The sequence below is a fragment of the Anomalospiza imberbis genome, chromosome 28 (assembly GCF_031753505.1).
Source record: "Anomalospiza imberbis isolate Cuckoo-Finch-1a 21T00152 chromosome 28, ASM3175350v1, whole genome shotgun sequence".
NCBI classification, from domain to species: domain Eukaryota; kingdom Metazoa; phylum Chordata; class Aves; order Passeriformes; family Viduidae; genus Anomalospiza; species Anomalospiza imberbis.
The window spans coordinates 1,140,044-1,162,135 of NC_089708.1; the positions used below are offsets into that span (position 1 = coordinate 1,140,044).

Below are 22,092 nucleotides of genomic sequence, written 5' to 3' on the forward strand. Positions count from 1 at the left end.
TGTGAAGTGGTGCATAAAAAGAAATCTAATCTTGGCAAATTAGATAATAGAGAGCACTGTTAGCTGTGGTTTAGATATCCTGGATGATAATCTGCATTAAGAAGGGCTTTTTAGCCTGATCCATCTGCACCAGTTCTTACCAATGTCCAAACAATCACAAGTGAGAGTAAATAAATAGCAAGGAAACCCTGATAAGAATTTTATCGATCTCCTTTCACTCCTCTGAAGCTGGCATTGATTCCAGTGTTTGCAGCTCAGGTTCGTTTTTGAAGCCTCTTTGCCAAGCAGCCTCAAGTTTCTCATAATTTCATTTCAGAGTGGGGGATGTTGTTTGTATCAGAATATCTTATTAGCAATAAAAAGATATTCCCTATAATTGAAAAACTTCTCAATTAACTCCTTGGAGAGGCAGCAAAAACAACCAATTCCCTCTGATTCACCCTCAGCAGGAGGCTCTGGAATTACCAGTGAGTCAATTAACATCCTTCTCGCCAAGTGACAAACAAGGACATCAAATGCACGGGATTGAGGTGGGCAAACATGGAAAACGAGCACGGGATTAAAAATGTGGGAGAAACGTTGTGCAGCGCACCATTTCCCTGGGAAGCACAGCCACACAGGGACTGGGGATGCAAAGGGAGAAAACCCAGGGATTATTCCCTAAAAATTCAGCATTCATGGAGTTCAGGCCATCCCTCCCAGCAGTGAGGGAGGAACTGGAATTCCTGCTCCCATCCTAGGGATGGGATGGGATCCATGGGATCCATGGAATCCATAGGATGGGATCCATGGGATGGGATGGAATGGGATCCATGGGATGGGATCAGTGGGATGGGATCCATGGAATGGTATCCATGGGATGGGATCCATGGGATGGGATGAGATCCATGGGATGGGATGGGATGGGATGGGATCCATGAGATGGGATCCATGGGATGAGATGGGATGAGATCCATGGGATGGGATCCATGGGATGGGATCTATGGGATGGGATGGGATGGGATGGGATGGGATGGGATGGGATGGGATGGGATGATCTTTAGGGTTCCTCCCACTATGGGATTCCCTAGATCAACCCCTGCTCCTAAAAAAGAGTCAGATCTCAATCCACCCGAACCAAACCCCAATCCCTGTTTTTCATCAAATGAAGCCCTGCCTGAGGGATCTGCACAGAAATTAAAGCTCTTACGGAGCTCAGGGAGGGAGAACCCCGAGCTGCTCGTGCTTTGCTTGTCCAATCCTGCCGTGACATTCACTTCCAAACGTTGATTATTTGAGGAAATAATGGCTCTGGCATTTAAAAAGTCAACTGCCCTCAGCTGCAGCTCGAGACGTGCTGTGTAATTGGGGGATTCTAATTGCAAATAAGAACCTTTTTCTCCTCAGGAGCCAGGTCTGAGTTTGTCTAAGGTAATGAAGCAGGGGCTGAAGATCAGCCCTGGAACAAATTGCATTAAGGGGAATCAGGCACTTGTCTGTTCGGATTTCCTCCCTCAGAAAAGCTTTGTGTCACCCACGGCTCAGGAGCTCTGCTTACCCACAGAGCTCCAGCACGGGGGGGGGAAAAAAACCCAGTGAAAAAAGCAAAATATGACAGTGAAACCCCATCCATTCACCTCTCCAAACCCAGCAGCGCTTTCTCCCAAGTCCCTGTGGATAAATACCAGGGAGAGGTTGTTGCCATGGAACTCCAGCATTGAAATGGATGAGGCAGAGTGACCTTTGCCTCCGGAGATGATGTGCGAGCTATTTATATGCACAGCTGTACAAATTGCCAGAGTTTAATGTTAAATTCCACGGAAAATCATCTTTGCTGTTCTGCTTTTGAGGAAAGGACGGGGTTTAAATATTTAATGGGCTCTCTGGCTGTGCAGGCACATTTGGTGTTACATAAGTGAGCAACAGAGAGCTCGTCCTGGCAAGGTCTGCTTTGATGAGAGTGAATTCCAGAGGATCCTGAGAACGCCTGGGAGGTGCAGCTGGAGCCCTTTGTGTCACCTGCTCCTGGGCAGGACAACCCTCAGCTCCATGCCCTCCAAATTTCCAGGGAATTTATGTTCCCTCCAGAACTGGTGATGGAAATGAGGGTTTCAGTTTTAGGGAAAAGCCTTCAGAACTCCCCGTGTGGGACCAGGACAATCCTCAGCTCCATGCCCTCTGAATTCCGAGAGAATTTACATTCCCCCCAGAACTGGGGAGTGAAAATGAGGTTTTAAGTTTTAGGGAAAAGCCTCCAGAACTCCCAGTGTGGGACCAGCGCAACCCTCAGCTCCGTTCCTTCTGAATTCCCAGGGAATTTACCATCCCCCAGAACTGGTGACGGAAATGAGGTTCTCACTTTTAGAGAAAATCCTCCAGAACTCCCAGTGCAGGACCAGGACAACCCTCAGCTCCATTCCCTCTGAATTCCCTGGGACTTTACCCAGAACTGGTGATGGAAACGCGGGTTTCACTTTTAGAGAAAAGCCTCCAGAGCTCCCAGTGCTCCCAGTTCAAGGAGGAGCTGAGACTCTCCTCTCCTCAGCCACATCATTTTGCATCATCAAAACCCAATGATTTTGCTCACAAACCCAACTATTTCAGTGCCCAGGGCCAGCACCTCCAGCCCACTGGAGCTTTGGGCTTTGCAGGGTTTTAAAATCTTCCTAAATAATGCAGCAATTGAACTGAAACCTGATGGTCCTGCAGAGCTCAGGGTGAGGTTGTTTAAACCTCCCAACATCACCCCAAAAGTTCCTTTTCTCCCTCAAAATCCTGTGAAAACCTTATTTAATCTCCACAATAAAAAGATACTTAACCTGAAAAGCTGGTTATGGGGTTGTTAGGATGCAAGAAGTGAGCACCGATGTTCATTATTCTTTTGTTTTCATTTCTAAAAGCCCCTTTTTCCTGCAGGAGTTCTGCCTGTAAATGAAAACTCGCTGGCAAAGTTCTGACTAAAAGATTCAGGCAGCTGGAGTTAAAAACACAAAGCCCTGGGCACATTATGGATCTTTATGTGCTGTTGCAGCCCTCTGTAAGATTTAAAAATAGGCCAGAAATTGTCCATAATTCTTTGTGCAGGCCCTTGGAATTGGACATTAATTTATAGCAGCTGCAGAGCTGACCTGAGACAATATTTTTGAATAACAGGGGGAGGCTTTAATGCTTGAATCAACAGGAACCCATCAAAAACTCCATTATTTACTCCAGGATTAAAGGCTGGTGTAAATAAAGAACATTCAGACAACGGAGCACAGCAGAAAGAGGGAAATGCAATGCTTCCAGCTGCTGTTAATTTGCATTTCCAGAGGTGCTCCAGATGTGAGAGAAATAATGCAGGGCCACAGGCACTGAGCAGATTATTCTGGAGCAAAGGGAAGACTCCTCACCAGTGCTGAAGGGCAGGAAGTTGTTGGAGAGGTTTAAACCTGGCTCTTTCCTCAGGAAATTGGGATTTGTATTGGATTTCTCTTCCCCCAATCGGGGCAGATGGATCATCCCTGGGGAGAGGAGTTTAAGTGACCCAGAAGGGCTGAATTTAATAGGCTGGGGAGAGGACTCAGCCTCAGGTGTGGGAACCCAGCACATCCCTCTGGCTGCCCTGGCTGGCTCCAGACCCTGGCGAGGGCTCGGAGACCTTGGCACAGAGTCAAAAACACCTGTGGCTTCCATTTTAGCCCGTGGGAAAAGCTGCCAACTTTGTGTGAGGAATTACAAGCCACAAAGGTTTGAGCAGTGAAGTAGTTGAATTAACACAGGGTGAAAAAGTGGAATTTTGGGGTTTCTTAGAATGGGGTTCAGGGGGACAAGATGGAGGGATTTGGGCGTGTCCTGGCCTTCTTCTCCTTCTCCTTGCCCTCCATGTGTTGCTGTGATGGTGACACTTTTCTGTTGGTTTCAGGTACAGACACACTGCCCAACAGAAATGACAGATATTGGCACGTTACTGTAACCATGGCACACGGAGTTTTGGGTATAAAATGTGAACACCGCCCTGAGGGCAGACAGAATGCCATGGCCGACCTGCTGGACAGAGCTCAGCAGGGCAGAGAGAGAATGTTCTAGATAAGGGAAAATAAACAACCTTGAGAAGCCGACCCTGTGCACTCAGACTCCTCCTTTGGCTGCACGGGCTGGGGAACGAGGACTTTTACACTCTTGGGGTCACCTCGACACCCAGACCCCAAGAGAATTCACTCTCAGGAATGTTTGGGATGCCATAAACACCAAGAGCTCGGCATTGCTTTGTTTAGAATCAGGTGCATTCACTGCCTGCTGCACCTCAGGACTGGCCAAACAGGAAATGTTTGGGAGAGCCGAGGGTTATGAGCAATAAACCCAGATTTCCAAAGCCAGGGGGGTGAATCCTGCAATCCTGCTGGCTCTGAGCCCCAAATCCCCTCAATCCCTCCAGAGCCTCCTGCAGGGCAAGGAGACTTTATTTTATTCCTTTGTTCTTTTTTTTTTTTTTTTTTTTTTTGTATTTTTGCAAATTATTTATCTTTTTTTTTCCTGTATATATTTTCTGTATTTTTTCTGCATTTTTTTCTCTATTTTTCCGGTATTTTTCCCTGTATTTTTCTGTACTTTTGGTAATTTTGCATTTGGACAGTTAGAGGCACAGCCAGTCGCTAAAGGAATTTTCCCAACTTTTGAAGCACATCAACTTGCCCTGAATGGCTGAGCAGCAAATCCTGGAGTCCTGCAGGTGCCCACGAGGGTTTTTCAGTGGAGTGCTTGAGCTTTCACCTCATTTTAGCAATTTTGATTCCTCAAACAACAGCACAAACCTTCATCCTGCATCTTCAGAGGTTTGTGCCTCTGCTGTAAGCATTTAGTGCTGGCAGGAGTTGGGGAATTGGGGTGGAAAACGCAGATCCTGGGCAGGAGCTCATTGTTATTCCTGTGTTTTTCTGCATTTACCAAGGGCCCTCATTTCCCTCTCAGTGATGCTGCTTTGAGCACATTGGATTTGACTCCTCACTTCCACCTGCCAAAGATCAAACCTTCAACAGCTCCCAAAAAAACCCTCAAGTGGTTCCCAAAAGCCAAACAAAACCAGCCCAGGAAATGGGAAACAACATGAAAACGAGAGTTCCAGAGATGGAAAATAACAACAGGGCGAAAAAAAAAAAACACAACAGGAAATGTGATTTCCACCCTTTTTCTGGCTGTGTTCCTTGTGGAAACGAGGGGAAATAAATGGAGTCCAGTTTGTTCCAGCAAATAAACCCCGAGGGGCTGCAGAGGGGAAATGCAGGCTCTGGGCAGCTCGATTTGCAGTAATTAACCCAAAACAAGAGATTTGTGGACATTTAATCTATGGGGGAGGGGAAAAAAAGTTCTGTCAGCATTGATCCCCTTTCCTGAGGGAAAGGAAAAGGAATTAAAATAAAATGGGTTTGATGGAATCAACGATTCCCTGGTGAGTTTTGAGCACCAAGAAATCAGGCAGTTCCCTCAGGCGAGGGGCCACCCATGGGGCTTTTCCCAAGGGAAAAAAGCTCATGTGGGGAGAGCTGTGGGGTTTGTGCAGAGTTTGGGCAATCTTTTCCCAGGAAATGTGAGGTGCCAGGTGGGATATCCGTGGTGGGGCTGGGAGGGGAGAGTTTCACTGAATTAAGGACTTTGTGGATCTTTATCCCAAAACCCCGAACCCGAGGAAGGTTCAGTGGGGAGAATTTAATGCCGAGCTCTCCGGTTAATCCCATCCCTCTACGGGATCCTGCAGCATCCTCCGAGCCCGGGCAGAGGGAGCAACAACCAATTCCTTCATGAAAATCAGAATTTTGACTGGCCATGAGGCCCTGCCTCAGGAAAGCCCCAAAGAAGTCCCACAGCACCATCATGAAATCCCCTGTGTTCCCTAACAAAGGCCAGTCCGGCTTCAACCCAGCCTCTTTTAGGGGTTCTTTTCCCCTGTAGATTCCATGCATGGGCAAAGCCTGAATTTATTTATTTAATTATTATTTAAATCCGCTTTTTCCATCAGAGCTCCTCCTTTGATCCTTCCTGGCTCCTGCCCAGCTCGCACCAGATGTTGCAATTTGCACCTGGTGGGTTGGTGTTGGAAAAGCCACATTCCTGCTTTTTCTTCGGTAAACAGAAGGAAATCTGTCTTTAGCACCTTTGATGAATTCCACGGACTTTTCCCACCTATAAACTCCTCCAGCTGGGTGCTACCTCGAGCAGGAATCCAGCAGGGACCTGGAGGAGGTCACTGCCAGTCCCAAACTGCCAGCCCCAAGCTGAACACCCCAAACTGCCAACGCCAAATGGCAAATTCCAAACGGAAAACCCCAAAGTGGAAATCTCAAATGGCCAATCCCAAACTGCCAAGCCCAAATGGGCAAACCCCAAACTCACAATCCCAAACTGCCAATGCCAAATTGCCAACCCCAAATGGAAAACCCCAAACGGAAAACTCCAAACTGCCAACCCCAAACTCACAATCCCTAACTGCCAACCCCAAACTTGCAATACCAAACTGCCAACCTCAAATGAAACACCCCAAACTGCCGATCCGAAATTGGCAACCCCAAACTCACAATCCCAAACTGCCAATGCCAAATTGCCAACCCCAAATGGAAAACCCCAAACAGAAAACCCCAAACTGCCAACCCCAAACTCACAATCCCTAACTGCCAACCCCAAACTTGCAATACCAAACTGCCAACCTCAAATGAAACACCCCAAACTGCCGATCCGAAATTGGCAACCCCAAACTCACAATCCCAAACTGCCAACCCCAAATTGCCAACCCCATATGGCCAATCCCAAATTGCCAACCCCACACTGCCAATGACAAATGTCCAACCCCAAACTACCAACCCCAAACTGCCAATGTAAAATGGGCAACCCTAAACTCCCAATCCCAAACTCCCAACCCCAAACTGCCAACCCCAAATGGCAAACCCAAACTGCCAACTCCAAACTGCCAAGCCCAAATGGCAAACCCCAAATGGAAAACCCCAAACTGCCAATGTAAAATGGTCAACCCCAAACTCCCAACCCCAAACTGCCAATGTAAAATGGGCAACCCCAAACTGCCAATGTAAAATGGGCAACCCCAAACTCCCAATCCCAAACTGCCAACCCCAAATTGCCAAGCCCAAATGGCAAACCCCAAATGGCAAACCCCAAACTCCCAACCCCAAACTCCCAACTCCAAACTGCCAACCCCAAAGTGGCTGTGAGGAGCTGCTGCCATCAGCTCCTCCCCAGCCTGCACAAACATCTCCTCTCAGACAATTCCCCACATTCCCAAAGCCCTTCAGCACCTAAAGCTCCTTTCCTACCCTGAATTTCCTCAACAATAATGGAAACATCTCCAGACAAAGCTCGGGGAGGCAGCAAGAACAGAAGGAATGTGAGGAGTTCAGCTGTAAGTTAGAAATGAAAACAGATTTGATCCGACTTGAAACTTCTGGAAGAGTCCAAAATGTGCATTTCCTTGTTTGTTCAGCCTGGGTTTTGCTGTTTGTTGGGGTTTTTTAAGCACAGAACTGCAGGGGGTGCAATCAGAGCCTGCATCCCTCACATCTGGCTCATTTCTTACCCCACCCAGCCCTGCCAGACGAAAATGTTCCTTCACCTCCGAGAGCAATGAGAAATTGAAGTGGCAGCAGAAGAAAGTGGAGCTGGGAAGTGCAAAGGAGTCCAGCAGGGAGGGAAAAAAAAAAAAAAAGAAAGAAAAAATAAAAAGACAAGACAAGAATGCGGTGATCACGACCTGTTTTCATTCACTGCTTTCCAATTAAAGTGATTTTTCTTAGAAGAAAACCTTATCTCTGGAACACATTCATTTCTCCTCAGCCTTCTGTGAAGGCAAATTGAAAACTCACGGGGTAAAATTTGACTTCATGGTAAAATTACAACCAATTTTTCCCTCACAACAATAACAACACAGCCGCTCGCCAGTTTTCAAATCAATTTTCCCTTCTCTTTTACTGAGATAAGTGGCAAAGTTTCCATGATTTGAGATGTTTTTCCCCCCATAAAGATTTCTACTTAACCCTGACCATGATCACACAATTCCTGCTCCTCCTCCATGAAATCGCTGCTAATTATCAGTGCAGGGATGAACTCGGTGCTGCCTAAAAGCTCATTTAGCATAAAACCCTGCCAGGTGAATTTTTTCTCACTGTGAGCCAGCCCAGCCTCACCTTCACCATTTCACAGCACAAAGAAGTGAGTTAAAACCCCAAAAAACTGCATTTCCAGGGCTCCTTTTCCTTCTCCCAGCTGGACACCTCCCCTTCCCTCTGCTCTCGGGCTGTTCCCAGGAAAAGGCTATTTTCCCTGGAATTATTGTGAATTATTCTGCCAGAGCAGGCAGAACCAGCAGTGATTTTCAGATCAATTTACAGGACATCCCACTTACTGCATGTCGCTGTTCCACTCCACTGCATTCATTACTTAAAACGTGTCCTTAAAATTGAGTTTTCATCTCCTGCTCCCCGTGGTTCTGGAGTGCAAAATCTCCTCCTCAGCCCTGGAGCTGCTCATTTCCATCCCATTCCCCGCTCCCACAAAGAACTTTTCCAAGCTGAAGGGTCTAAAGCCATTCTCCTTTGCAGAGGTGATTTATAAATTGTTGGGTTTTTTTTTTTTTAGGTGTTAACAGGACCTTTAAACCCAGAGCATTTCTGGATTTCCCAGCCGTTATTGCAGCCACATGGGGAAGTTGGATGAGTTAAACCCAGTTTTTTTTTTAATTCTGGTCTATTTTCTCAGATTTTTAGCCCAGCTTTTCCAGCCCTTCCACAGCATTTCTGCTGCTCAGCCACTGGAGGGGTAAAATCCCAGCTGGTGACCTCTGAAAGGAAAGGAAATCTGGAAAAACAAAGCTTTTTTTCTACACGCACTTCCCAGCAGTGTAAACACCTCTGAGGGACAAGGAGTCACTCCCAATTTCTCTGTAAGGGAGGGAAATGAAAGCTTGATTTACACACACTGAAGCAGAAATAAATCCACATTTTGCCAGGCCAGGTGCTGTTAAAAATTGAAATAAAGCCCTGAAGGGATGGAGAATTCTCCATGTTTTGATGCCTTTAGTGCAGATCCTGGGAACGGACACCATCCCAGCTGTGGGGGCTCAGGAGGAGCCGTAAATACAGGAAAAACCCAAAGATCTACTGAGGAGAGCAGATGTCAAAACATCCCCTACACCATGACCGAGGCTCCAAACTCAATTTTTTTCAGGCCATAGAACTGAGAAATACCTAAAGGAGAGGGGGAAATGAGAATATGGTTGGGTTTGTGGTGCTGGTGCAGTTCATACGGGGGTTCAGTGATAAAGAACGAGGAAAAAACCCTGCACAGCCCCAGAACGACGAAGATTTTGGCAAATATGAGAGACTTCAGAGCAACCTGAACGCGCCGTGCCACCAAATCAACCCCAAAAATGCTCCTTGGAACATCCCAGCCACTGACCCCACAACTCATTGATCTCCAGGAACTCATTTACGGGGCGCCAATGAACCCCTGGTGTTTGCAGAGCTGAGCAGAGAATTCATCTCCAAACCTCACAGAGCAAATATTGACCTGGCAGGGAGGGGCTGCAGGAGGGATTTATTTATCCTTCCCAGAGCCTTCTCCTGCTGAGTTCCCAAGGATAAAGAAATATTTCCAGGGAGCCAGGGTGTGCAGAAGGCAGCAGCTGGAAAATTCAGTTTTGTCTCTAATTGGCTGCCGGGATGTCAGTGTGGGAAGGGTGAGGAGCACCCCTGGGGCTGCTGCTCCACCTGGAGCTGGAGCCATCTGTGGGGTTTTTTTTGGGAATTTTTGGAAGCTGTGCCCTCCACGGGGAGCCCCTGTCCAGCTGGACCCGGCTCTGGGCAGCCCAGGCCAGCTCAGATTTCTGATCAAAATCTCCCAGGGTGATTTGAGCTTGGAGCTTGGATGTAACTCCACCTTCACACCCCCCTCCAGCACTTGGTGGTGTCAGAAAATATCCATGGCAAGGCTGCATTTACTCAAAAAAAGGTGAACGCACCGAGAGCCTTCCTTTTTTCAACATTTTCCAACCTTTTTTCACCTTTTTTCAACCTTTTTCCAATCAAATTCCCTTTTTCCAACATTTCAAAGCCTTCAGGGTGGGTGCACTCAGCCTGTGTCACACTGGGAGCAATCTGTGTGTGAAGCGTGCACACCATCAACCTGCAGGTTTTATTTAATTAATAGCTATTTAAATAATAATAATAATAATTTTAAAATTAAAGATTTAATCAATTAAAAATAATTAAATATTTGATTCGGAATTAACCTGCACGTTTATTTAATTGTTTTCAACAAAATGGCTTCTTTATTTCTCTGCTTTCTTTTTGTTCTTTATTTGTTTCTGTGCTGTATTTCCCTCTCACACGCAGCACGTGGCTCTCAAAGCCCCGCAATATTCCGCGTGTCGGGGCTGTCAGGATGATTAACAAGAGGAATTTGAAAAGAAAACAGGAGGTAGTTAAGACCTGCTCTTGGAATGTGATTTACGGAGGTGTTTTATGACAGAGCCACGCGTTTGAGCAAACGCTTGGAAATCTGAGAGGAGGGCGGAGAACGTTGGGTTTTGCTTCAAGATTCTTTTGTTTTGCAGAGTTGGTTAAAAGTCAGCGAGAAATGATGAGGAAAATTGGATCTCTTCAAGATGAGGGGCACCAGGGGAGACCCAAATCCCAGATATTCCACATTGGCCGTTCCTGGTGGAACAGCAAATCATGCACAGCATGGAGGGGTAAAACAGCAAATAATTAATAGCAATGAGAGGTAAAATAGAAATAATTCACAGCATTGAGGGGTAAAACAGAAATAATTCACAGCATGGAGGGGTAAAACTGCAAATAATTCACAGCATTGAGGGGTAAAACAGAAATAATTCATAGCATTGAGGGGTAAAATAGAAATAATTCACAGCATGGAGGGATAAAACAGAAATAATTGACAGCACTGAGGGAAATCTGTCCCCAGGTGCAGGAGGGTGGGTTTAGTGGAGCCCCCCAAGGACATCACTGGCCCAGGAGTGACTCTTAGGGGTTTTGTGTCCTTTACAAAGCTCTGCCCTGAGTCTCCAGCCACGGAATGCCTCAGTCCTGTGCAGGGTGGAGCTGCCACAGCCTGGCTGGAGACCTCCAGGTGCTCCTGGATGCAGGAACATCCCCAGCTGGAACATTTGGGTCGTGCCTGGGGCTGTCTGCAGGCCCAGCTGAGAGGTCTGGGAGCCTTTCTGGGTTTGCATTTTTTTAAGCATTAAAGGGGGATGAATGAGAGGAAGAGCCCCTGGTGCTCAAAACCCAGTGGGATTTAGGGAAACGATCCTCTGCAGCTGGAAACATTTCCCCTCGATCCCATCCCTGTTCCCTCATCCCCACTTTGGCCCAGCATCAGCCGGCAGGGGGTTGTGCTTATTTCAGATCCAGCAAGTGGGGCCAATTTACTGATTTTAAATCGCCCTTTAATGCAGCTTTTGAGAGGTTTCCTCTCCAATTTAAGACCATTTAAGCAGCTGTTCATTCTGAACCTGGGGTCAACTGCACTTGGTAAAAAAACCGTGCAGACCAAGGGGGGGCAGGTGATTGCCCGGGGCTGGAGCAGCTGCTTGAGGCACAGAGGATGAAAAATGGGGATTTTTGCTGCTGTTGAGACCCAAAACTCACCAATTTTGAGTGAATCCCCACTCGAGCTTCTGCCCCTGTGCAGCCCCGGGGGTTCTGAGCCCAGTTCTCCCCTCCCCACTGAAAGGAACGAGGGAGATTTGTCCTTACAAACTGTGGGTCTGCTGATAAATAAAACTGGATATTGAGGGATGAAAGAAAGAATGGGAAGAACAATAAATTCCATAGGAATTCGAGAAAGACAGAATGGGAAGAACCATAAATTTCATAGGAATTCAGGAAAGAAAGGATGGGAAGAACCATAAATTCCATAGGAATTCAGGAAAGACAGAATGGGAAGAACCATAAATTCCAATGGAATTCAGGAAAGAAAGGATGAGAGGAACCATAAATTCCATAGGAATTCAGGAAAGAAAGGATAGGAAGAACCATAAATTCCACTGGAATTCCTGGACTGCACAAACACCTCCAGGGAATTAGCAAATCCATCACAGGGGGAACCCACAGGGGACCCCACAAAGCAGCACCTACCGTCCCCAGCCAGCCTCCAGCTCCAGACCATCCAAAAGGCCTCTGTGGCAGCCTGCCTTCCCTCCTCTGCTGTGAAATCCACGTGGCCTTGGTGATGAGGAAAATTGGATCTCTTCAAGATGAGGGACACCAGGGGAGACCCAAATCCCAGATATTCCACATCAGCCGTTCCTGGTGGAACAGCAAATCATGCACAGCATGGAGGGGTAAAACAGCAAATAATTAATAGCAATGAGAGGTAAAATAGAAATAATTCACAGCATTGAGGGGTAAACCAGAAATAATTCACAGCATGGAGGGGTAAAACAAATAATTCACAGCATGGAGGGGTAAACCAGAAATAATTCACAGCATGGAGGGGTAAACCAGAAATAATTCACAGCATAGAGGGGTAAAACAAATAATTCACAGCATGGAGGGGTAAAACAGCAAATCATTTATAGCATTGAGGGGTAAAACAGAAATAATTCATGTAATGGAGGGATAAAACAGAAATAATTCACAGGGGACCCCACAAAGCAGCACCTACAGTCCCCAGCCAGCCTCCAGCTCCAGACCATCCAAAAAGCCTCTGTGGCAGCCTGCCTTCCCTCCTCTGCTCTGAAATGGGCTTTTATCCCCGTGGCCTTGGCTTCCAGAGCCAGAGGTTTCTGCAGGGATGCTGTGGGTGCTGGGGCAGCCAAGTTGCCAGGTCTCCACAAGAGAAGGATGGAAAAGGAACAAGTGTTGGATCCTCCACGTGGGTGAAATGGCCCTTCCTGCTCCGAGGAAAAGCAGCAGCCCAAAGCCGGGACAAAAGCAGGGCTGAGGGACGGGCAGAACAAAGCAGCGTAATCTCTCTTTGGTCAGTAAACAAACCTGCAGAGAATGGGTTTGCTGTGTGTTGACAACGTTCTGGCAGTTCATTAATCCCAGCAAAATCTCTCCAAAGCCACTGATGCATGGATTCCATTTTCAAATTTCTCATTAGTTCCTCTTTATGGATTAAATGCTGATGTTCACGAGTGAATGCACACAGCTTCAGCTGATGGATGTAATTGGGTTGTAATGGATTTTAGCTGCTGTTCCTCCTGATCTGGCCAATTTGAAATGCAGTATCAATGTATTCTGCCCATCTCTCTGTAGGGAATGAGAAATTGAAACCTACAAGATGAGATTTATCAACTTCCATAAAGTTCTCTCCAACCATCATAAAACTGTTAAACTCCTCATTATCATTCCAGCACTGCGATTTCCCCAACTCTGCTCGGGCAGTCAAAACATTAAAGTGCATTAGAAATAAGTAGAGTTGATCCCTCAATATTCTGCATGTCCTCAACATTGATTTAGGTGCTGTAAATATCCCCAACCCTGGATGACACGAGCACAGCAAAAAAAAAAAATCTCAACAGCAGGAACACAAAGGGCCGTGACAGGATTTAAAGGTTGCAGAACTTCCCTCCAATTTTTAATAGTCTGAGTCTCAGCAGATAAATGGGTGAGTGATTTGCTCTCTCTGTGGGGCCGAGGTGTAAAATGCAGCTTTGCACATTTCCCCCCCGCAGCTTTTACGGGCTGAAGGCAGCCCTGGGCCAGCAGGGGGATGGGGAATGATGAGGGAATTCCCCAGGGAATGCAGAACACGCTGGGGAAATGGCAGAATTTTTACAAACCCGAGGAAATGTGGAAACCCAGGACATCCCTCTGGCTGCCCTGGCTGGCTCCAGACCCTGGCATGGGGCTCGCAGACCTTGGCACGAAGTCAAAAACACCTGTGGCTTCCATTTTAGCCTGTGGGAAAAACTGGCAACTTTGTGTGAGGAATTACAAGCCACAAGGGTTTGAGCAGTGTGGTAGTTGAATTAACACAGGGTGAAAATGTAGAATTTTGGGGTTTTTAGAATGGGGTTCAGGGGGACAAGATGGAGGGATTTGGGTGTGTCCTGGCCTTCTTCTCCTTCTCCTTGCCCTCCATGTCTTGCTGTGATGGTGACACTTTTCTGTTGGTTTCAGGTACAGACACACTGCCCAACAGAAATGACAGATATTGGCACGTTACTGTAACCATGGCACACGGAGTTTTGGGTATAAAATGTGAACACCGCCCTGAGGGCAGACAGAATGCCATGGCCGACCTGCTGGACAGAGCTCAGCAGGGCAGAGAGAGAATGTTCTAGATAAGGGACAATAAACAACCTTGAGAAGCCGACCCTGCGCATTCAGACTCCTCCTTTGGCTGCACGGGCTGGGCAACGAGGACTTTTACACTCTTGGGGTCACCTCGAGCTCCAGACCCCAAGAAGGAAATTCGTGTTTGGAGGTGGGGCTGCGAGGAAGCCACAGGGGCACCCAAAGCTGCTGAGAGGATTTGGAAAATGATGCCATGGGTTCTCCTCCCTGAGAAACCCCGTGGGCCTGAAGAACACCTTAGTGTGATTTCTCTGTTGTTGAGGTGGCGAAATTCCTTAAGCCAGGCTCAGATTTCACCTCGCAGGAGCCCAGCTCAGCTGGGAAAACCCCCGGGAAACTCCACAACCCCGCTGTGGGGCTGAAAAATCCCATTCCTGCACAAAGCCCTGCACTCCCAGCCAGGGCCAAGCAGCATTTTTTGTTCCTTAAAACCGACCTTAGAGCAAAACCTGCGGGCAGGAGCAAGCACAGACCCAAACCCAAACGAAGTGGCCCCTTTTTAGTGACTTTTTAGTGGCTCCAAGTGCTCACACCTGGCAGCCCAGCCCTTCCCAGCTCTTCCCCATCCCTGCTGGCACCACCAGATCCTCCCTGCCTCCTCCCCCTTCCACATTCCAGGCCAAACCCAGCGCTGGCTGCAAGTGAAAACCGAATTACTGCCTGCACTGGTGCTGGGTTTGACTTGCTCTGTCCATCAGCAGCCGCAGAATCCCAGACTAATTAGAACAGCCCCAGAAAACAGATGAGAAATTTCTCAGTTTTACTGCTGTTATTATTAGAGCCCTCATTTCCATCCTGTGAGGTGTTTAAAGACTGGAATAGCAGCTAAATGGGACATTTTGGAATAAACACTGCTCACCCTGCCAGCCACGCTCATCTGTCCCCTCCTAAAGCTCTTTAAACCAACTTCCAGCTGATTAAAATGTTAATGAGACTCTCTACAACCCCCTCAGAAGCGTGGTCTAACCCAAAGCTCAGCACTAAAGCAGAGCTTTACCTGCCTGACCCATGGGAACAGCCTGATGGGAAATGTTCTCCCAAAATCTGGCCTTGGCTGAGAGATTTTGGTAAAATAAACTACTCAAAACCTAATAAAACCAGCTAATAAGGGAAAAGTCAAAAGTTACAACAGAAATGAGCTCTGAACCTCTCAACCAGTATTCCCAGTAATTCCCATCACTATAAAAAATTCCTTCACTGGGCTGGTTAAGCCTTGAAGGGAACTCCTCCCTGTGTTTCAACATCTCCCCCCCTTCCTGGCTGCTTCTCATTTATTGTCGCTGATTCTCCTCCAAAAACCTTTAATGAAATTATCTCAGCCCTTCCTGGGTGATCCATAAATCCTCATTTCTTTCCTTGACGAGCCTTCGATCTGGGTTTGCTAATTGCAGAAATTAGCAAAATTAGCAGAGCCACAGGGAGTGGCTAAGGCGGGGTTTTGCTAAGCCTGGCTCAGTTTGAGCCACAGCAGTGTTTGTGTGGTGGGTGGGAATTCCCTCAGAGGTCACGCAAGGCCTGGAAAGCAGCACAGGAATGTTCCTGGCATGGGGACACAAGGGATAAACTGGGAATCACCAGGGCCTGCCCAGCCTGGGGACATGGAGATGCTTTGTCTTCAACACTTTTTAACCAGGATCTCCAACCCCTCTGTGTCCCTGTCTGACACACAAATCCTAATTTGCCTGCCTCAGATTTGCCAAAATGCTTCCTTTTCCATCAAATTGTTTTTGTGAGTGGAGAGAGCTCAGAAACCCCAACTCCAAATCCCAGAAACCCCAAATCCAAATCCCAGAAACCCCAAATCCAACGGATCCTGTGCTTGTTCTTCCCCTCAGTTCAGGAACATTCTGCAGCAGGAGCAGCACAATCCCTGGCGCTGTTTTTAATTCCTCACAAGGCACAACCCGAACGAGGTCTGGGGGCACCTTAGCAGAGAGGAATGAGAAAAGAAAGAGGAATTTCAGGCCAAGTTCAGAAGAGAAAATGGCTCCCACTGAAGTGTTCAACTCCTGGCACCTTGAAAGAGCCAAGACCAAGGGACGGAGAAGAGGGGAAGGAGGTGTGGGGTGAGAGGTGGCAACTCCTGCGCTGACAGAGCAAAGCTGAGCTCAGAATTAGCAGAATTAACTGTAAAAAGAGAAGCTTCCTCCCTCTTCCCTTCCTCTTTTGTCTTTTTAATTAAATTATCTCCCGGCCTGCCGTTACTCCACACTCCGTGTGTTCATCAGCAGCACGCTTCCACTGCTCAGATCTTGATTTATTTCCATTTCCATTTCTTATTTCCATTTTCGGGATTAATGCACAGAGTCCAGCAGAGCCCGGGAGAGGAGGCAGCACCAACAGCCCCACAGGGAACACACACAAATATCTGAGTACAACTCCTGTGCCTGGGTCCCAGGCACATTTCCAGGTGTCTGAAGCCTTTTCTGGGCACTGGTTTAGTGCTGGGAGTAACTCAGTGCTGTGGCTGCTTCTCCAAAGCTGCAAATGCAGAGCCAAGGAGGTTAAAATTCCCATCAGGTCCCTGACACAGGTGCAGAAATAACTCTTCATTCCAAGGACAGAAGCTTCCAGAGCAGAACTGATGTTTCCCCAAACTCCACATGGGTTTAAAGTTCAGGGGCAGGGTTTGATCAGCGTGGGGCAGGAGGGGATTTTCCCTTTCTCAGGTTCATCTGCACCAGGTGAAGCACACCTGGGCTGGTGTGACCACACCAGAACCTCCCACCACCAGAGAATTTCCAGCCCTCCAGAGGGAAATTCAGGCACTCCAAGGTCTCTCCCCTGTTTTAGAGATGTTTAGGCACAGTTTTGGCTGCAAACTTGGTTTTGCTGCAGCAGAAATCTCCCCTCATCAGGCCCAGCCACACTTAGGCTCTGTTCCCCAAACCCCATAAGAGGAATGAGGGAGATTTGTCTTTACAGACAAGCTGTGGGTCTGCTGAGAAACACAACTGGATGCTGAGAAAGGAACACTGGGAGGAAGCATAAATTCCAGAGAAATTCCACTGAGCAACACAAGGAAAAGACAAAGACATTAGAAGGGGCTCTGGATTAGGGTATCTGGGAGCTCTGTACCCCTCAAGTACCACAGCCAGCAGGGAAAGAGAGAGTGAAATTGGGACAAAAAAGAGGCTGCATCCCCTAAAAATCTGATAGACCCCATGGGAAATGCTCCATGGCCTCTTCCTTTATTCCAGTATAGTCCCAGGACTCCTCTGTCTCCTTTTTGGGCTCAGACCTCTGGGGTTTGGGGATGAATTTTCCTCACAGTCTTTACAAACAAGCTGTGGGTCTCCTGATCAAAAAAAAAAAGGATGCTGAGAGATGAAAGGAACAATGGGAGGAACCATAAATTCCATAGGAAAAGACAAAGGGGGGATATGTTAGAAGGGGCTCTGGATTAGGGGATTTGGGAAGTCTGAACTTCTCCAGTACCTCAGCCAATGGGGAATGAGAGAGGAAATGGGGACAAAAAAGAGGCTGCATCCCCTAAAAATCTGACAGACCCCGTGGGAAACGCCCCATGGCCTCTCCCTTGATTCACATAAAGTCCCAGGACTCCTCTGTCTCCTTTTTGGGCTCAAACCTCTGGGGTCTGGGGATGAATTTTCCTGACATTCTCCATCTGCACGTGCCCACAGCCCCCTCAGCCCCTCTGGCTGTGCTGCTGGGGTTATTTTGTAGTGTTCCTACTGCTGATCCCACAAATCTCATCCCACCAGGCCCTCTCTGCCCCACAGTTCCTTTTCCTGCTGAAGAAGCCCCTCATTCCTCTCCCAAAACCAGATTTTCAGTTCCTTTTCCTGCTGAACCCGGGAAGGAGCCCCTCATTCCTCACCCATAACCCAAATTTCAGCGCTGAGGGGATAAATCCTCCCCCAGCTCCCTGCAGGACCTGCTGGTGCTGCCCAAACCCCGCTGGAAATGTCCCCAAGGTCACCTCACCCATGGGGGCTGAGACCCTGCAGCTCCAGGCCAGGACAGAGGGAAAGGGGAAAGAAAAAGAAGAAAAGCAGAGGAATTGGGATGGCTGGTAATTTGTTTTGTTCTCACATCTATTCCCCAGGAATGAAAATACGGCAGGATCAGGATCAGGAGTGCCAAATGCTGAAAAGTTGTGAAAGACGGGCTAATTATAGGCAGCGCTTAACAGATGGGAAAGCTGAGCCCAAGACAGGCCACCAGGAGAAACAGGGCTCTGTGACAAGCAGGGGAAAGTTGGACCAGTGCTTTTTGTCAATCTTCCTCCTCATTTGCTTTTACAGGCACCATTAATTCATGTTTTCGGGTTTTTTCCTACAAGCAGGAGTGATTTATCCTGCTAAAAACAGCGGAAGGACGGCGAGCAAGAGGAGTCTGAATTATCTCCAATCCCCGGGCAGGGAGCTTGGGGGCCAGGCTGCTTCCAGCCTGAAGGAAATTCACCTTCCAAAGTACTGACAAGGAGTGAAAAAACCAGCTGGAGCTGTTCTCAAACGAGTCATTTCCCAACAAGTGTCTGAGGTTGTTTTCTGTACAAAACTCCCGTCCAAAATTCCCAACCACTGCTCAGCTTTGCTTGTTATTTTGGACAACTCTCCAAGGACACCTCTCCAGCAGCTGGGCTACAATAATTGCTCTGAGAACAGGCCTCAAACCCTCTTTTTCTAAAAACATACCTCGGGATGAGCACCTAGGGTGCCTCCTTTCCCCAAAAACATCCTTATTCCAGCTGCCACGAGCTGAGAATCCCCTTCCTCTCCCCTCCAATCTCCAGCTTTTCGAACCCAATCTGAATTTCAGGCTTTTAAAACCCCATTTGAGCTGGCAGCCTCGGAGATGGAGCAGGAGCAGACACCCAGCCCCATCACCCAGCGCTCCCTCGAGACCAAAAAAAAAGAAACCGCAGAATTTAAGGCTAACTGCTTCCAAAATCCAGCCCCTGCTCCCTCTGGGGAGGAATTCACTCCAGGAACTGCTGCTGGTTTGGGAGCTGCATTCAGGAGAGTGGAAAAGAGTCCCCGGGTGCTTTTGTCACCCAGCTGTGGCTGTTCCACAGAAATTCACCTCCCTCGCAGCCTCTTGTCCGCTCAGGCTTCACCACGACCCATTTTTGTCTTCTTTTCACACCAAATTGTAGAGAGCGCAGGACTCCAGGACGGTTTGGATGGATGAGAGATCTCTGAAGTCAGGTCTTAGAAGATGTGGTTTATTAAAAGGGGTGAAAGACCCTGCTTGGAGTTGCCAGGCGCAACTCGTGGCAGGCCCAGGGAGAGAGGGAGAGGGAGAGAGAGGGAGCGAGGGTTCCAGGTGAGGGTCCCATGGGAAGGTCCAAGAGAGCGTCCGGTCCCTCGGGCACACCTTATCAGGGGGCTTCAAGGTGGGCTGGAGCAGGACTTGGGCCTATGGGGTCACAGATATCTGATGCTTCAGGGGAGGGTCACAGGTGTGGGATGAACCATACATTGGGGGTGAGACAGAGCATTCCATTTGACCTTTGGACCTATCTGTAGGTAAAGGGCGTTGTTTAATCAGAAAGGGGGATTGCTTTCAGCCTGGCTATACTATTGTTTTCTAGTTATTCAGTAGTCAAGGTTTGTTATCTCAAATCTAGTTCTCATCTCAATGTCTGTATTTTCCAAATCTTTTGCCAGGCAATCATATTTATAAGGTCTTCCTATTTCATCTTCCCCAACACCAAATCCCCTCCCAACCCCTTCCCTCTTACACTCGACGCGTTCCCAGCTCCAGAGTGGACACAGAGCTAAAAGATCAATGGTATTTTGAGGGGAAAAAAGGGTTTAAAAGTCCCTGTTTATTTGTCAGTGATGAGATTCCAGGCTGCAGAGCCAATCAGCAGCAATGCCCCGTGAAACATCGCTGACACATTCCTGTCAAGCCTGCAGACTGTGTGGGATCCACGGTAATTAAAGCTCTGCTTGCGGCCCAAACCCACAGCTCGTGGCAGAGAATTCTGGACAAGGCCAAGCCCAGCAAAGCTGGGCTCTTTCCAGCTAAAAATCAGCCCCAACAGCAACAACAAAATAATAATAAAAAAAATCTAAAAAATAAAAAATCGATGTTTCCTCAGAGCGGAGAACAGCTTGAAACCAGGCAGACACATTGCAAAGAGGAAAAAAAAAAGTTTGACCCCCCCCGAAAATGTATTTACACAGATCTGGGTTTCTTGCAGCCTCCCTGGCTGCTGGGGGAGCATTGATTGATTCTCCGGCCTCCTGCCCTGCTGCTGTTAATTTGGCAGCCCGGCTCTCCTCGCCTGAGAAATTGTGTCTGAGCACTTTGCTCGTGCTGGTCTCAGGCTGCTGAGCTCCAGAATTCCCAGCTCGGCTCTCCCCACGCTCTGGCCAGGATTTAGTGCAGCCCACGAAGAGGGAGAGGGGCATTTTAAGCAGAGGCCCGGTATTTTAAGGCTTCTGTTTGCACACATAAATTGGGATTAGCCTCACATTTATCCTCCTGATGGCTCAAAGCCCTTTGTCAAGGAACACCTGTCAGGTTCTTCTGGAAAACCAGCTACATTGGGAATTGAACTGCTTGCAGTTTTTACCACCCCCCCCCCCAAAAAAAAAAAAAAAAAAAAAAAAAAAAAAAAAAAAAAAAAGCTTAAATTTGGAAGCTTTGTGAGAAAATAAAAATATTTTCCCTCCTCTGCTGCTCTCCAGTGTAGGGAATGAAACTTGTGAAGGGCAGAAGAACCAGAAAGCCAAAGCTGACAGCAGTTGTACAGTAGCTTTTCCAGTACCCAAATTTTATCCAGATTGAAATGCAGGGAATCCGGTCCACAGGGATTTTCTAATGAAGTTAAACAACTCCAGTGTGCTTTCATAATTGAACAGGGACCATATAAACTAGGAAAAAAAAAAACATTTCATTTGTTTCCTTCAGCCTTAAAACCACCACAAGGTTTTTCTTTTCCAGGCTCCAGCCAAGTGTTTGGCCAAGCAGGGAAGAAGAAACGTGGATTTTTGGGTTCTGCTTGCGTCAGAGCAGATGATGCTGAGCCCCAGGGACATTCTGCACACCTGAGGGGTGGAGCTGAGGGACGGGAAATGAGGGATTGGGATGGGACATGAGGGATGGGAAATGAGGGATTGGGATGGAGGGATTGGGATGGAGGGATTGGGATGGGAAATGAGGGATTGGGAAATGAGGGATGGGAAATGAGGGATTGGGATGGAGGGATTGGGATGGAGGGATTGGGATGGGAAATGAGGGATTGGGAAATGAGGGATTGGGATAGAGGGACTGGGAAATGAGGGATGGGAAATGAGGGGTTGGGATGGGAAATGAGGGATTGGGAAATGAGGGATGGGAAATGAGGGGTTGGGATGGGAAATGAGGGATTGGGATGGAGGGATTGGGATGGGAAATGAGGGATGGGAAATGAGGGATGGGAAATGAGGGGTTGGGATGGGAAATGAGGGATTGGGATGGAGGGATTGGGATGGGAAATGAGGGATTTGGATGGAGGGATTTGGATGGGAAATGAGGGACTGGGAAATGAGGGATTGGGATGGAGGGATTGGGATGGGAAATGAGGGATTGGGAAATGAGGAATTGGGATGGAGGGATTGGGATGTGTACAGTAACGTGCCAATATCTGTCATTTCTGTTGGGCAGTGTGTCTGTACCTGAAACCAACAGAAAAGTGTCACCATCACAGCAAGACATGGAGGGCAAGGAGAAGGAGAAGAAGGTCAGGTCACACCCAAATCCCTCCATCTTGTCCCCTCTAAAAAAACCCAAAATTCCACTTTTTCACCCTGTGTTAATTCAACTACCACACTGCTCAAACCCTTGT

General features: G+C 47.8%; 1 protein-coding gene and 1 long non-coding RNA gene across 2 annotated transcripts in view; both read left to right on the forward strand.

Moving 5' to 3' along the window:
* Positions 1 to 22,092, forward strand: part of TTI2 (TELO2 interacting protein 2) — a 456,481-nt gene that overhangs the window by 367,459 nt on the left and 66,930 nt on the right. The gene's annotated exons all lie outside the window — the stretch shown is intronic.
* Positions 7,150 to 7,764, forward strand: LOC137463245 (uncharacterized). The gene is made up of 2 exons (XR_010993870.1): positions 7,150 to 7,366; positions 7,550 to 7,764. It is a non-coding gene; the product is annotated as an uncharacterized lncRNA (long non-coding RNA).